The following is a 14399-nucleotide window of genomic DNA, read 5'->3' as shown; positions in this document are numbered from 1 at the left end:
TTCTAGAATAAATTTTAATTTATGAATTAACTCTTTATTAATTAACCGGGTTTTACACCAAATCCTTAAATTTTCTCACCAAATAAAATGGACCCAAGCTTGATCAATTATCCTTCAAACCAAATCTCTACCAATCAAACGAAGCACTTCCTCTGCATCAACTCCATTTGGGCAAACCCAATTCTTACCCAACATCCACCAAGCAAACCATATAATCTAATCACAACAATTTACTCAATATTCATACAAGAATTTTCACCTAAAATTATGGATAATGAAGGGAGTTAAGCTTCCTTACCTTAACCCACTCAAAATTGGGATAGAACCCACTTGAAACTTGTGCTAGAGTACTACTAAAAAACCAAAATCACAAGATTTTAACGCCATTTATCCCAAAAATGCAAAACAGTAAAGAATTCGAAAATGGAATGGGGATTTTGGATTTACTCACCATAATATTTAGATAGAATCGAAGAGGATAAGAAAAGTGATGTGTGACCACAAACGACTCGTCAATCGGAGTTACGGATTGAAAGTTATGAGGAATGAAAAATTGGGATGAATAGTGACATTTGGGGTTTCGTTTATCACTCTTCTCTTCTCTCTTATTCAGCTGCTCTCTCTGAAGGAATGGGGAATAATGTGGCTGAAATGTGGTTACGTGAGATCTATAAGTCTTAGACTTGGGCCCAACATAAGTCTGTTTGTGAATTTTGGTCCATTTGGTCTAATCATTGGGTCAAAATCTTTAAAATAAGTATTTTAATTCGTATTTTAAATATTTTTATCTCTCTCAATTATAAATTTAAATTTTTAACCTTTTTTATTCATAATTAATTTATTATTTATTATTTAACTAGATTTTACGAATTAAATTTTTGAAATAAGTGATTTTATAATTAACTTAGTATCCATTAAAAATTGATTTAGTTTGACAAAACTAAATGAATTACTTATTTTGAATTTTTATGATTAAAAACCAAAAAATTTTGTATATATTAAAAATTAGTTACCAAATCAAGTAATATATTTTTTTTATATAAATACATGTATTTTTTAATTTATTTTTAATATTTATTTTATATTTTAACATATATTTTATATAAATAGTATTAATTTAGTGATTAATTTTTTGTATACATATGATTATTGTAAAGGAAGATGTTCAAATATTTTGTTGTACTTTATCAGAACATTTTATTCCACTATTTTAAACCTTCTAGATATATTTAAAAAATGTAAGTCCTTGATATGGATAGCACTTACAAGAACCCATGTTGGGCATGCAACTGGTTCATACTTTGGTCAGTTTATAATGGTTCAAAATTTCGATACTTGCCCAAGTCGGTTGGGAAGTAGCTAGTTTTGTGCTGGGTGTTTACTAAAGGTGCCTTGTTAGTTGTTACTGGCTTACATGTGAGCCTAGCTAAGCTGACATGGTATTGGACCTTTTGGTTACATTTTTGTTGCTTTCACTCAAAATTGGCTCCAATTTGTATGATGTCATGAAACAAAAATTTTGGTGAAAAATATTGGGTACACGGATAAGTGTTAGTGGAACAGCTCAACATTTTTATTACAATGTAGCATTTTTGAAAATATTTTGATTTTTATGTAAATTTAGAAACAATTATTTTACATCTTAATATTATTACAGAGAAGTAATTGAATATATTAAGAAATTAATACCGGCAAAGTTAAATAATTTTTTAATAAAGACAAAATTAAGTATAATCAGGGTAGATATTTATGCTATGTATACAAATATTTTTATTCAATTCATATTTTTAAAATTTTTTAACTTTATTAATTATTTTTTATTTTATTACATAAATATTTTTGAATAATTATTGGAAATAAATTTAAAAGAAGATAAAATAAAAAAGTATAATTATAAAAAGTGATGTTATTAATTTGAGAGTAGTATTATCATTATATATATATATAATGTTTGTTGTATAGATATTTTTAAATAACTATTAAAGATATATTATTTTTTTATAAATATTTTTTAATAATTATTAAAATGATATAAATCTATATTAAAACTTTATATATAATTAATAAAATCACTATGTTATAATATACAATTGCATAATTTCAAATAAAATAACTAAAATCAGAGTATTTGAATTCAACAAGATAAATACCGAGTTAATAAACACTAAAGTGATGATTGAGATTCACGAAATGCATTGATTTAGTTTCTAAATTTCCAATTGCACTAATTATATTTTTAAAATTGTAAAAATACACTTTGATGCAGGAGCATGTATCTTTATGTTTGTGTCGTTAATTAAAGTAGTCTAGTTTAGCATATATTATTATATTGTGTTATGAGTTAGTCCCACATCGTCCAAGTCATGAAGGCATTTTCTTTCCCCACTAGTATAAAAAAGGTTAAATTACACAGTTAGTCCCTATACTTTCAGTGAAATTGTAAATTGGTCCCTATAGTTTAAAAGCTTATAATTGGGTCCCGGAAGAAAATTAAAATTTGTAATTAGGTCCTCAATAACCTTTACTGTCAAAAAAATACACAGTTACCATAATGTCCACTTCTTCTTTTTCCTTTTCTTCCATTATCCTTTCTCTTCCCCTCTTCCCCTCCTTTCTTCACTAGCAGCCATGACCATGGCATCAACCACCACAGCAGCTCCCTTCTTCTTCCCCTCCCTTCCTCTTTGCGAATTCAATTCCTCTTCAAGCAAATAATAATTTGCTGGGCTGCATTTTTGCATTTCTACTGTTGTTCAATGATGCTGATTATATGGTTTGAAATGTTGAATTACAATGAATTCAAAACTCATCCATTATGGAAATTCAGCTTCCTTTTATCGTAGTAGCAACTCGTCTGATCTTGCGGTGGTTCATTCAAAGAGAGCGCGACCCCTGCTCAACAGTGGACCTTAGTTTCTCAGTGGAAGAGGACCTTAATGAAGAAAGAAGTCAACTTTCTATACAAAATTCTATTGGATACGAGATTGCAACCAGAGCCATCTTGATTCGAAGAGGTCCTCTAATCTTCCTACTACGTCCTTTCGCTTATTCGATCATGTCCTTTGAGGTATGAATCAGTTAGCGGATCGAAAGGAAAGGCGCCGTTGGGGCACAGAAACGATTTGAATGGACGTGGAGTCGGGCGACTTCAATAACACAAAGTCTCAAACTTTGACTCTGCCCAATCTTTTTGAACTCTCTCTGATTACTTCAACATGTAAATGTAGTTTTTCTTTTATTTCTTGTACAAGCTTGGGCAAACGAATTATGTTCATACTTGAGGAAATTTGTGGGTTTTGAGTTAACTGAGTCCGGTTGTCTAGATGACCATAATGTAGATAATAATGTGATAATTCATGTTTTTGGATGTCAACGAATGAAAGATGCATTCTTGGTATTCGATGAAATGCTTGTGAGGAGAAGGGTAGCTTTTGAGGAATGTTGGTACATATCTGAATATGTTTTTCATAGTGCTAGAGCTACATGTTACCACCGATCCTAACTTCACCGCCGCTATTGCAACCGCCATCTCCTCCATCATCGGAGGTAACTACAACAACAACAACAACAACAATAATAATAATAATAATAATAATAATAATAATAATAATAATAATAATAATAATAATAATAATAATAATAATAATAATAAACCAAATAGCACTTGAGATGGTAACAACAACAACAACGACAGCCATCTCCTCCATAATCCAATTTATGACGCTCTTTTCTTTTTTTCCTCTGTTTTGGAAAGTGGATAAGTGATAATGAGAGGGTTGGGGTGGGGGTGGGGTGGGTTAGGGACTTTTTGGTCATTTTTAAATAGTTAAATTATAGTGTTGGTCCCTATACTTTTGCTAAAATTGCAAATTAGTCCTTACTGCTAAACACGTGCAACTCACATGTTTAAAATAGTGAATATGCTGAGGAATATTCTGTTAAATCAAATGGTGTTTGAACGGTAGGGACCCAATTACAAATTTTAATTTTCTTCAAGGATCCAATTACAAACTTTTAAACTATAGGAACCGATTTGAAATTTCACTGAAAATATAGGGACTAACTATGTAATTTAACCTATAAATAACTCATGTACCTTTTGTTTATGAAATAGAAGTTGAAGTTGATTTTTGAATAACCTGTGTGCTTATTTTCCTCTAGGCTCTTTGAGAGTAAGAGGTGCATCCTTGACTTGGTTGACCAAGGTGGGTTCATGGCTATTTTCACCATAGTGGGGTTGCTAACCTCACCAAGATTGGTAAATCTAAACTATGTCACCATAGTGGGGTTGTTAACCTCGCCAAGATTGGTGACCCAAGCGACGTTCCGGCGTCAGATTGGTATCAGAGCAAGGTCGGTCCTCGACTTGCTCCAGTAAAATTTTATTTAGTTCGTGGGTACGGTCTTTAGTGCGGTTCTCTTACTGTTGGTACGAGTCATCATCAGTACAGATTGTCTGCTACGAAGTTCCGGGTAATATTGTTCTTTTCTCTTCGTTTGGTGCCTTTTCTGTTGGTGATTATCATTCATTATCATCATCATTGGTGCATTCCCATCATCATTGTGCATCATCATAATATCGACACCAAGCATCAACCTCATTGCATAGTAGTAAAAGATGGCTCCAAAGCGTAGAACTACTCAAGAGATTGAAATGGAGGAGTTACGCGGTCAAGTTAAGGAGTTGCAAGAGCAACTTGTAAAACATGAAGCTACTCAAAATAATCATGGCAGGCAGAGTGATGACAGTTCTTCTAGTGAAGAAGATAATACAAATCCATTTCATTATTCTTCTTTGTCTGAAGATTTGTCCACACGAAGAGCGCGACACAACATGACTCACAAAGTTAAAGATTTAGGAATCAAAATTGATGTTCCTGAGTTTGAAGGGAGACTCCAACCAGATGATTTCATCGACTGGCTTTGCATAGTGGAAAGAGTGTTGAGTTAAAAGACATTCCAGACGACAAGCGTGTGAAGCTTGTAGCAATCAAGTTGAAGAAGCATGCGTCAGTTTGGTGGGAGAATCTCAAGCGTCAGCGAGAAAGAGAAGGAAGAAGAAAGATCAAGACATGGGATAAACTGCGTCGTGAGCTCAAGCGCAAGTTCCTTCCTGAACATTACAGGCAAGACACCTTCATCAAATTTCATAATTTGAGGCAAAAGTTGTTATCTATGGAAGAATATATAATGGACTTCGAAGAGCTGCTTATGAAGTGTGACATTCAAGATCCTGAAGAACAAATAATTGCTCGTTATCTTGGAGGACTGAACACAGAAATTTCTGATGTCGTTCAGCTGCAACCATATTGGACCTTGGATGATGTCATTAGGCTGTCATTAAAGATTGAAAAGTAAAGAACACAAAGGAATAACACTCAGTCGCCGAAGGACAAAGAAGTCATCCTTGATGTTCAACAAGAAGTGAAGACAGGATTTTTTAAAGGCAACAAAGAGCGTGGATCATCAGCTAGGAAATGCTTCAATGTCAAGGTTTTGGGCATATTGCTGCTGATTGTCCAAACCGAAGGGTTATCACTCTTGTCGAGGAAGAGGTTAATGAAGAACCAATTCAGGAGCAAGAGGAGGAAGGTGAGATTGACTATGCTATTGAAGAAGTTCCACCCGATTGTGGAGAAGTTTTAGTAGTTTGTCGAAACTTGAATATTGCAAGGGTAATAGAAGACGAAAGTTGGCAACGCCACAACATCTTTCACACAAGATGCACTATTGAAGAGAAGGTTTGCAAGGTCATCATAGACAGTGGAAGTTGTGAAAATGTTGTTTCAAATTATATGGTAGACAAACTGAAGCTTCCAACCGAGTTACATCCTCATCCTTACAAGTTGCATTGGTTAAAAAAGGAGAATGAAGTTAAAGTAACAAAGTGATGTGTCCAATTTTCTATGGAAAGTAAATACAAGGATAAAGTATGGTGTGACGTCATCCCGATGGACGCGTGTCATTTACTATTAGGACGCCCTTGGCAATATGATCGTCGAGCTATTCATGATGGTTTCAAAAATACATACTCCTTTATCAAAGATGGCAAGAAGATTGTATTATCTCCGTTACAACATGTAGATGGTCAAAAGAATCAAGTTGAGCTATGCATTTTCACATCTTTCAAATGCACTCACCAATGGAATCTTTCGCCAATACAAGATGAGCCTTTTTCAACCCAGGGAGGATAATGCAGGAGCCCTTTCCAACCCAGGGAGAATAATGCAGGAGCATGTATCTTTATGTTTGTGTCGTTAATCAAAGTAGTCTAGTTTAGCATATATTATTATATTGTGTTATGAGTTAGTCCCACATCATCCAAGTCATGAAGGCTTTTCCTTTCCCCACTAGTATAAATAACTCGTGTACCTTTTGTTTATGAAATAGAAGTTGAAGTTGATTTTTTGAATATGAAATAAGGTGTGTGCTTATTTTCCTCTAGACTCTTTGAGAGTAAGAGGTGCATCCTTGGTCTTCCCCACTTCCCATTTAAGATTCTGTAATTTATTTTCTGTCATTTATATTCAGTTCTTTATTTCCAGCATTTACAATTTTTTCTATTTACTTTCCCGCCATTTAATTTTCTGCAACTCTCAAATCAACTTCTGCTTAGCTCAACTAGAACATTCCTCCAATTAAAGTTGCTTGACCAATCAATCCCTGTGGGATTCGACCTCACTCTATTATGAGTTTTTACTTGAGGACAAATCGGTATACTTGCCGAGGGAAAATTGTTGAGAGACAAGTTTTCGTGCATCAAGTTTATGGCGCCGTTGCCGGGGATTGATTTTGTATAAACAATGATTAAATTAGTGGATAACTAGATTGAGCATTTTTTTTCTTTTGTTTGATTTAATTTCATTTGAGTGATTTACTTTCAGTTTTAGTTATTTTCTTTCCTTTACCCATTACCCGTTTGTAGTGTTCTCTTATTTGTTACAATTCAGATCACTAACCCACTAACTGTTTGATATATTGCATCACTCACACTAACAGCATTTCTGACAAGAATACTTCCTGCATTTATCTCTTTCTTGCTTGTACCTTGTTGGTTGTATGACAGGTAGAAGAAGCGGGGCTTCAACTTCCTTTGATTCTGAACCTGAGAGAACCTTCCTTAGATTAAGAAGGGAAGCAAGAGGAAAGAGAGTCTTTAGTGCTGAGGAAGAGGAGGAGTATTTTGAACCAAATATGGATGAGAATATGGAGAACTATCATGAAGAAGAGGCTCGCAACCATGGCAGAGAAGGTCTAGTGCATCATGCTGGACAAGAAAGAAGAGTTCTAGGCTCTTATATCAATCCAAACCCAGGAAACTATGGAAGTAGCATCCAAAAGCCAACCATACGTGCCAATAACTTTGAACTAAAGCCACAGCTCATCACCCTCGTTCAGAACAACTGTTCATTCGGAGGAAGTGTCCAAGAAGACCCCAATCAACATCTCACCACATTCTTGAGGATATGTGACACTGTGAAGTCTAATGGTGTTCATCCTAACACCTACAAACTGCTTCTGTTTCCTTTCTCACTCAAGGACAAAGCATCTAAATGGTTGGAATCCTTCCCAAAGGAGAGTTTAACAACCTGGAAAGATGTGGTGAACAAATTCTTGGCAAGATTTTACCATCCTCAAAGGATCAACAGGTTGAGAGCTGAGGTACAAACCTTCAGGCAACAAGATGGTGAAACTCTCTATGAAGCATGGGAGAGGTTTAAGGAATTGACAAGAAAGTGCCCGCCAGATATGTTCAATGAATGGGTGCAGTTATACATTTTCTATGAAGGTCTTTCTTATGAATCAAAGAAGGCAGTAGACCACTCATCCGGGGATCTCTGAACAAGAAGAAGACCATTGAAGAAGCCATAGATGTCATTGAGACTGTAGCTGAGAATGACTATTTCTATGCTTCTGAAAGAGGCAACACTAGAGGAGCGATGGAGCTAAACAACATGGATGTACTGCTGGCCCAAAACAAGATGATCACCAAGCAGTTGGCTGACCTTACCAAGAAGATGGAGAGGAATCAAGTAGCAGCAATCACTGCCTCATCACCAGCTCAAGAAGGAGTGAATACAGAGGCAGAGGGTGATCAGGAACAAGCCAACTACATTGGAAAGTCATCTAGGCAAAACCATGATCCATACTCCAAAACTTACAATCCTGGTTGGAGGAACCACCCAAACTTTGGGTGGGAAAATCAACAAGATCAAGGCCAAGATCAGAGACGCCACAACCCCAACAACAATGCAGCTTATCAACATTCCACACAGAGATCATATCAGCACCCACCTAACAACACATCTCAACATCCATACCAAAGCCAAAATGGCCCTTCTCATCCCTCCAACTCCAACTCACCATCATCCGAAGATAGACTCTCAAGGATTGAGACCCTACTTGAACGAATATGCAAATAAGTCCAGGACAGTAAAATGTTTCGAGAGGAAGTGCGGTCTAATATGCAGAATCAGAATGTTGCCATCAAGAAACTTGAGACACAAATTGGCTACCTATTCAAGCAAATTCCCAGCCATAACCTGTGTAGCAACACCGATCCAAACCCAAGAGAGGAATGTCAGGCTATCACCCTCAGAAGTGGGAAGGAATTGAAGGAAATTCCCAAGAAATCACAAGAGAAGAACTCAAATGAAGGGGAAAAGGAACGAGATGAAGTCCAAATTCCCATTCCCAGTTCACAGCAAAAAGGAGAAATGCTGAAGCCAGACGTCCCAAAAGCTCCATACCCTCAGCAATTGAAAAAGAAGGGGATGATAGCCAATTCTCAAGATTTCTAGAAATCTTCAAGAAACTACAGATTAACATACCCTTTGCTGAAGCAATAGAGCAAATGCCACTCTATGCCAAGTTCTTGAAGGAATTGATAACCAAAAAGAGAAGCTGGAAGAACAAGGAAACTGTGATACTAACAGAAGAATATAGTGCCATCATTCAGCATAAACTACCCCAGAAATTGAAGGATCTTGGGAGCTTTCAGATTCCTTGTATTATAGGAGAAATCACAGTGGAAAAGGCTCTATGTGATTTAGGAGCCAGCATAAATCTGATGTCTGTGGCTATGATGAGAAAAATGAAGATTGAGGAGGCCAAACCAACAAAAATGGCCTTACAACTCGCAGACCGATCATTCAAGTTTCCTCACGGCATAGTAGAAGACTTGCTAGTGAAAGTAGGAGACTTTATTTTTCCAGCAGATTTTGTAGTGTTGGATATGAAGGAAGGAGCCAAGGCTTCTATCATCTTGGGAAGACCATTCTTAGCCACTATTGGAGCTATCATCGATGTCCAAAAGGGTGAGTTTACCCTTAGACTACACAATGAAACAATGATGATCAATGTGTTCAAGGCCATGAACTACCCACAAGAACCACTAGGAGAATGTATGAGGTTAGACTCATGATGACATGTCACCATGTCATGTTTTTCTATGCTTTTTCATACAAGAAATTGATGATTTGTGCTTAAATATTGAATGCTTTTGTGCTTAAATGGTATATTTTTTTGATCTTTTAATTTTATAAATCATGTAGGAAATAAGAAGAAAAAGAAGCAAAGAAGCACAAAATAAGCTAAAAAGGAGAAAAAAAGAGCTTTGGGAACACTTTGAAGTTGGAGCACACTTTGGAGCCTTAGGCCACGCTTTTAAAAGCGTGGCCCATGACCAAATAAAAGGAAAATAGGCAATCAGCACAAAGCTCAGCTGACAAGGTGAGCAGAGCGCTACAAGAGTGCAAATTTCAACTTGGAAGCAAAATTTTCGCTAAGTTAAAATCTGGGCGCTCACAACATGACCATGCCTCCTTCCAAGGGCTATAACTTGAGCTACAGATGTCCGATTGATGTGCTTCCAGTTGCGTTGGAAAGCTGACATTCAGAGCTTTCCAACAATGTATGGCAATCTATATTTGGCATGAAATAAAGGCACGAATAAAATGCATCTTTAAGGGCCAAAAATAAGCAAAAAACTCAGCAAATGCTTCCACCAAGGTTCGAAGGGGGAGACACAAGGAAAACAAGGAAAGCAAACTAGCGCTCAGCTCACTTAGAGAGCACTGTAAGTGAGCATTGTCGTGCTTCTCTTCATGAAAAATCAAGGAAAATTGCTCCCCAAGTGCTTTCACCAAGGCTTGAACTTGGGACCTCCCCTTGGAAGCCAATGCTCAGCTCACAAAGTGAGCTGAGCGCTACCCATGAGCATCACACAAGCAATTTTGACACGGCCAGGGAGTGGAGCGCGCAACAAAATGGCACCAAGGCACCAATGCTCAGCTCACTTTGTGAGCTAAGCTTTCCCCTAATGCCTTCCCCAAGCAATTTTCACATGGGCCAAAAATTTAATTAAAATTTCTTTTGAACTCATCTCTTCACCAATTGAACCAAGGCCATCGAGACCCACTCTTCCTCAAATCCAAAACAAGCAAAGCCCACATCATCACTCAAAGGCATAAGAACAAGCTAGAATTAGGATTTTCATTTGATTTATTTTTCATTTCAATTTCATTTATCACTTTGTAAAGCCTATATAAAGGCATCAATTCCATCTCATTAAGGGAGCTGAATTGTATGGAGGCTGGCTCCACTAGGGAGCATTAGGAATAGAGAGCTTTCCCTCTTCTAGTTTATCTTTCTTTGAATTTGAATCCTGGATTGAGGGGAGAAGGAATTCTGTTTCCCTCTTGGTCTAAGATTTCTCTTGGTTCTTCTTCTGCAAGCTTTCAAGTGAATTGTGATTTGAATCAAAGTTCTCTCCATTGCTTTCATCTTTAATTTCCTGCATCTTTTTCTCTGTTGAATCTAGGAAGGGAGTGAGATCTAGACTTGTTTTCTAGTCTCTTTGATTCCTTGAGATCTTCAACCTTCTTTTAAATTACTGCAAATTAAGCATTGCTTTCCTGTTTTTCAATTCTTCAAGCATTTTTACTTTTTGTTGCATTGCTTCCAATTTACAGTTCCTGCAATTGATCTAAGTTCTTATTCACTGCAATTTTACTTCTCTGCTTACATTGTTCCCAATTTATTCTTCCTGCACTTTAAATTTCCAGTTACGTGATCTATTGCTCTTTTTAATTTCCAACACCCCAGCCCCTTTACTTTTCATGCAATTTACTTCTCTTGCAATTTAAGTTTCAGCTATTTTACTTTCTTGTTCTTTAAGTTTTCTGCCCATTTACTTTCTGCAATTTATAATTCCTTGTCATTTACATTCTGTTGCTTCAAGTTTCACCCAATTCCACTTAAATGTTAGCTTGACTAAACTAATCACCCACTAAAGTTTCTTGATCCATCAATCCCTGTGGGATCGACCTCACTCTAAGTGAGTTTTACTACTTGATACGACCCGGTACACTTGCCGGTTAGTTTTAGGTGTTTTGGAAATTCAGTTTTCCACAAAAATACCATCAAGTTTTTGGCGCCATTGCCGGGGATTGATTTAGATTAACAATGATTAAGTGGGTGAGAAGTCTAGATTAAGCATTTTCTTGGTTTTTGTTCTTGAAACCAAGGTGTTTGAGTTTTTGCCTCACTAAGAAATTCTCATCTCTGATATGAGTAATTTCAATTTTCCTTGGTATTGTGTTTTCAAAAATTCAAATGGAGTTCAACTCATCTTATGATCAAACAAATTTTATGGGATATTACCCACCATCACCAATATCTAATGGTGGCTGGGAATATCACCAAGAAAATACAAAGTCTGAGCACTCCAATCCATGGAGATTCATTTCAGAAACACAAGATGAGCAAGAGAATCATATGGGATATCTTCCTCCACCACAAAATGATGCAAGTTGCTATTCTAATGGTGGCTGGGAGGAGCAAAACCAGAAAACATTTGAGAGCCCATATTCCACTTATCAAGAGCCATCTTCACTTGAACGTGCCTTCAATTCACTTATGCAAAATTGTCCAACCTCACCCTCCAGTTTTTCATCTGAAAATTCTTCATCACTTGACTATGCCTCAACACAAAAACCATCCCAAGACTCACAACCAACACAAACTTCCACGAGCCAAAGATCCTCAATGTTTGAGTCCAGGTTCAACAGACTTGTAGAGAAACAACAACAATTCTGGAAAGAACTAGAAATCATTTCTCAGGAGACGAATGAGCAATTGGAGGACATAGAGAAACACTTAGAACTACTAAGCAAGGAAAATGAAGACCAATTGACGGGTGTGAAGGATAAAGTGGAAGAGCAAGATGAGGAGGCTACTGCATCAAGTGAACTTTCAATGAAGAATGAGGTGGTTGAAAATGAAACTGCACTTGAGGTGACAAAGGAACATGAACATTCACAACCTTCACAAACTTCCCTTGAATCTTTGATCGAAAAATATGAAAAGGAGATGAAGAAATCTTGGGAAGAACAACAAACCTCCTCCATAGAAGAACTATTAAGTCAAATGTTGAGTGCAAAGGAAGGAGTGGAGGAATAAAAAAGTGAGGAAGTCATTCAAGAAAATTCACACTTAAGTGGGGCAGAGAAGTACATGAAGGAAGATCTCATTGAACCACCAATGCAAGAGGCTCTTGATGAAAAGAAGACTCCAACAATCACACAACCACTAAGACTTGGATTCAAGGAAGTGAAGGCAATTAACAAAAGCACCAAGAAGAGGATTGTGACCAAGCTACCAAGGACAACATTCAAGAGAAGGTCAACCACAAGCAATCCAACCCCTGGACCAATAGCAAGCAAGGTCAATCAAGCCATGTACAAAAGAAAGCTTGCTGAGAGGAAACCAAGACAGGGGGCAATAGCTGAATCCTCTCCTCCCTTGAGGTCATTCCTCTTAACAAATTGGAAAAAGAGGAAGAAAGTGAAGAACAACATGCCAACAGTAGGTAATGTTTCTCTTCCTTGCTTTGTTTTCTTTCTTTGCTTTGTTTAAATTTCAATAAATAGGCATATGGTTACATTCTAAGTTTGGTGTTGCCATGCAACAAATTGTTTTTAATCTTCTGGGATGATTGCATTAAATTAAAAATGAAAGTGTCACACTAAGATTCTAAGTTTGGTGTGCCACTTATTTTATATGCAATTTATTCAAGCAACACTACTTGTTTGCATAATCATAATGCCTTTGCACTGTTATTTTTCTTTTGGTTTGACACTTTGTTATTCTGTTTACTTTAGTTATTTCTTTGTTTTTAATGCTTTCACTTATTTCGCTTCTTTACTGTGTTTGTTAAGACATTACCAAGAGAGCTTTATTCATGACAGATTCTTGGCTTGGTGATTGTACTTAACAAATAACAGTTTCACTTGCTTAGTTTTAATTCAAATAAATTGACATGTGGTTGCATTCTAAGTTTGGTGTTGCTATGCAACAAAATTTGGTTCTAATCCTTACAAGATACTTGCATCAATTCCAAGTGAAAGTGTCACACTAACTTTGGTGTGCCACTTATCTTTTATGCAATGTATTGTGCACACCTTCTTATCTATACAATCAAAATGTCTCTGTCTCTTGTGCCTTGATTGTTATTTTTAATTTTGCTTGCTTAAAACACATGTGCTACTAACATTTCATTGTATAAGGCATTCATGATCCATCTTAGCCCCATAGCCATTGTTCTAATTGTTGCTTGAGGGTGAGCAAGCATTTTGAGTTTGGCAAGGGAAAGGGAAGAATAAGAGGAAAATGACAACAATAGAGAAGATAGACTATAAGGTTGTAAAGTTCCTTTTCCTCTCATTTGTTTCCAGCACTTAAATTGCATGATTGTCTTCATCTTTTCTATTTACATGTGTGTATGAATAAAGCATAGCTTGAATATTGATTTATAACACGTTGTCATGACATTATGATTACCAACTTGAGTTTTGTGAATTCAAAGCAGTAAAGTATCATGATCATAAATAAACAAGGAATTAAAGAAGAATTTAGCATGTGCATACAAGTATTGGATAGCTAGTGTGATTAATTGTTGCTCAATTGCATTAGATTTTATTTAATTGAAGTTTTCATCTAGGACATTTTGTGAAATCTTTTGAAAATCATGAAAACCTTGAAGAAGCAAATACAATTAAAGCAAAAAAAAAAGAGAGAAAAAGGGAAAGAATGAGAAAGCTGAAGGCTCTGAGTACCAATGGCAATTTATTTGCTAAGTACTTGTGGTGTTTATGTATCAAGTCAAATGCTTGAAAACAAAACACTTAGAAGTCAAGGTTAGGCTCAAAGTGCAAAAGCACTCCCTCAAAGCTCAAGGCTCTGAGCATCAATGATTAGAGAGTCAAGAAAAGAAAAGAAAAATGAGCTTAATGAAGTCCTCTAATCAAATGCTTGTGGTGCTTATGTATCAAGTGGTAATACTTGAAAACAAAGCATTTAGAAGTCGTAGCTTTGTTATCAACTCATGGGGCAAAGCA

At 36.2% G+C, this 14399-nt stretch overlaps 1 non-coding gene across 1 annotated transcript; it reads right to left on the bottom strand.

The window, feature by feature from the left end:
* Positions 1 to 7647: 7647 nt before the first annotated feature.
* LOC148551139 (small nucleolar RNA R71) lies at positions 7648 to 7754 on the bottom strand. The gene has a single exon (XR_015892956.1). It is a non-coding gene; the product is annotated as a small nucleolar RNA R71 (small nucleolar RNA).
* Positions 7755 to 14399: the final 6645 nt, after the last annotated feature.

This window comes from Arachis ipaensis, chromosome B7 (genome assembly GCF_059453495.1).
Source record: "Arachis ipaensis isolate K30076 ecotype BB chromosome B7, ASM5945349v1, whole genome shotgun sequence".
In the NCBI taxonomy this organism is placed as follows: domain Eukaryota; kingdom Viridiplantae; phylum Streptophyta; class Magnoliopsida; order Fabales; family Fabaceae; genus Arachis; species Arachis ipaensis.
Note: the sequence above shows the minus strand (reverse complement) of the source record. Positions and strands in the feature narration are given on the sequence as shown.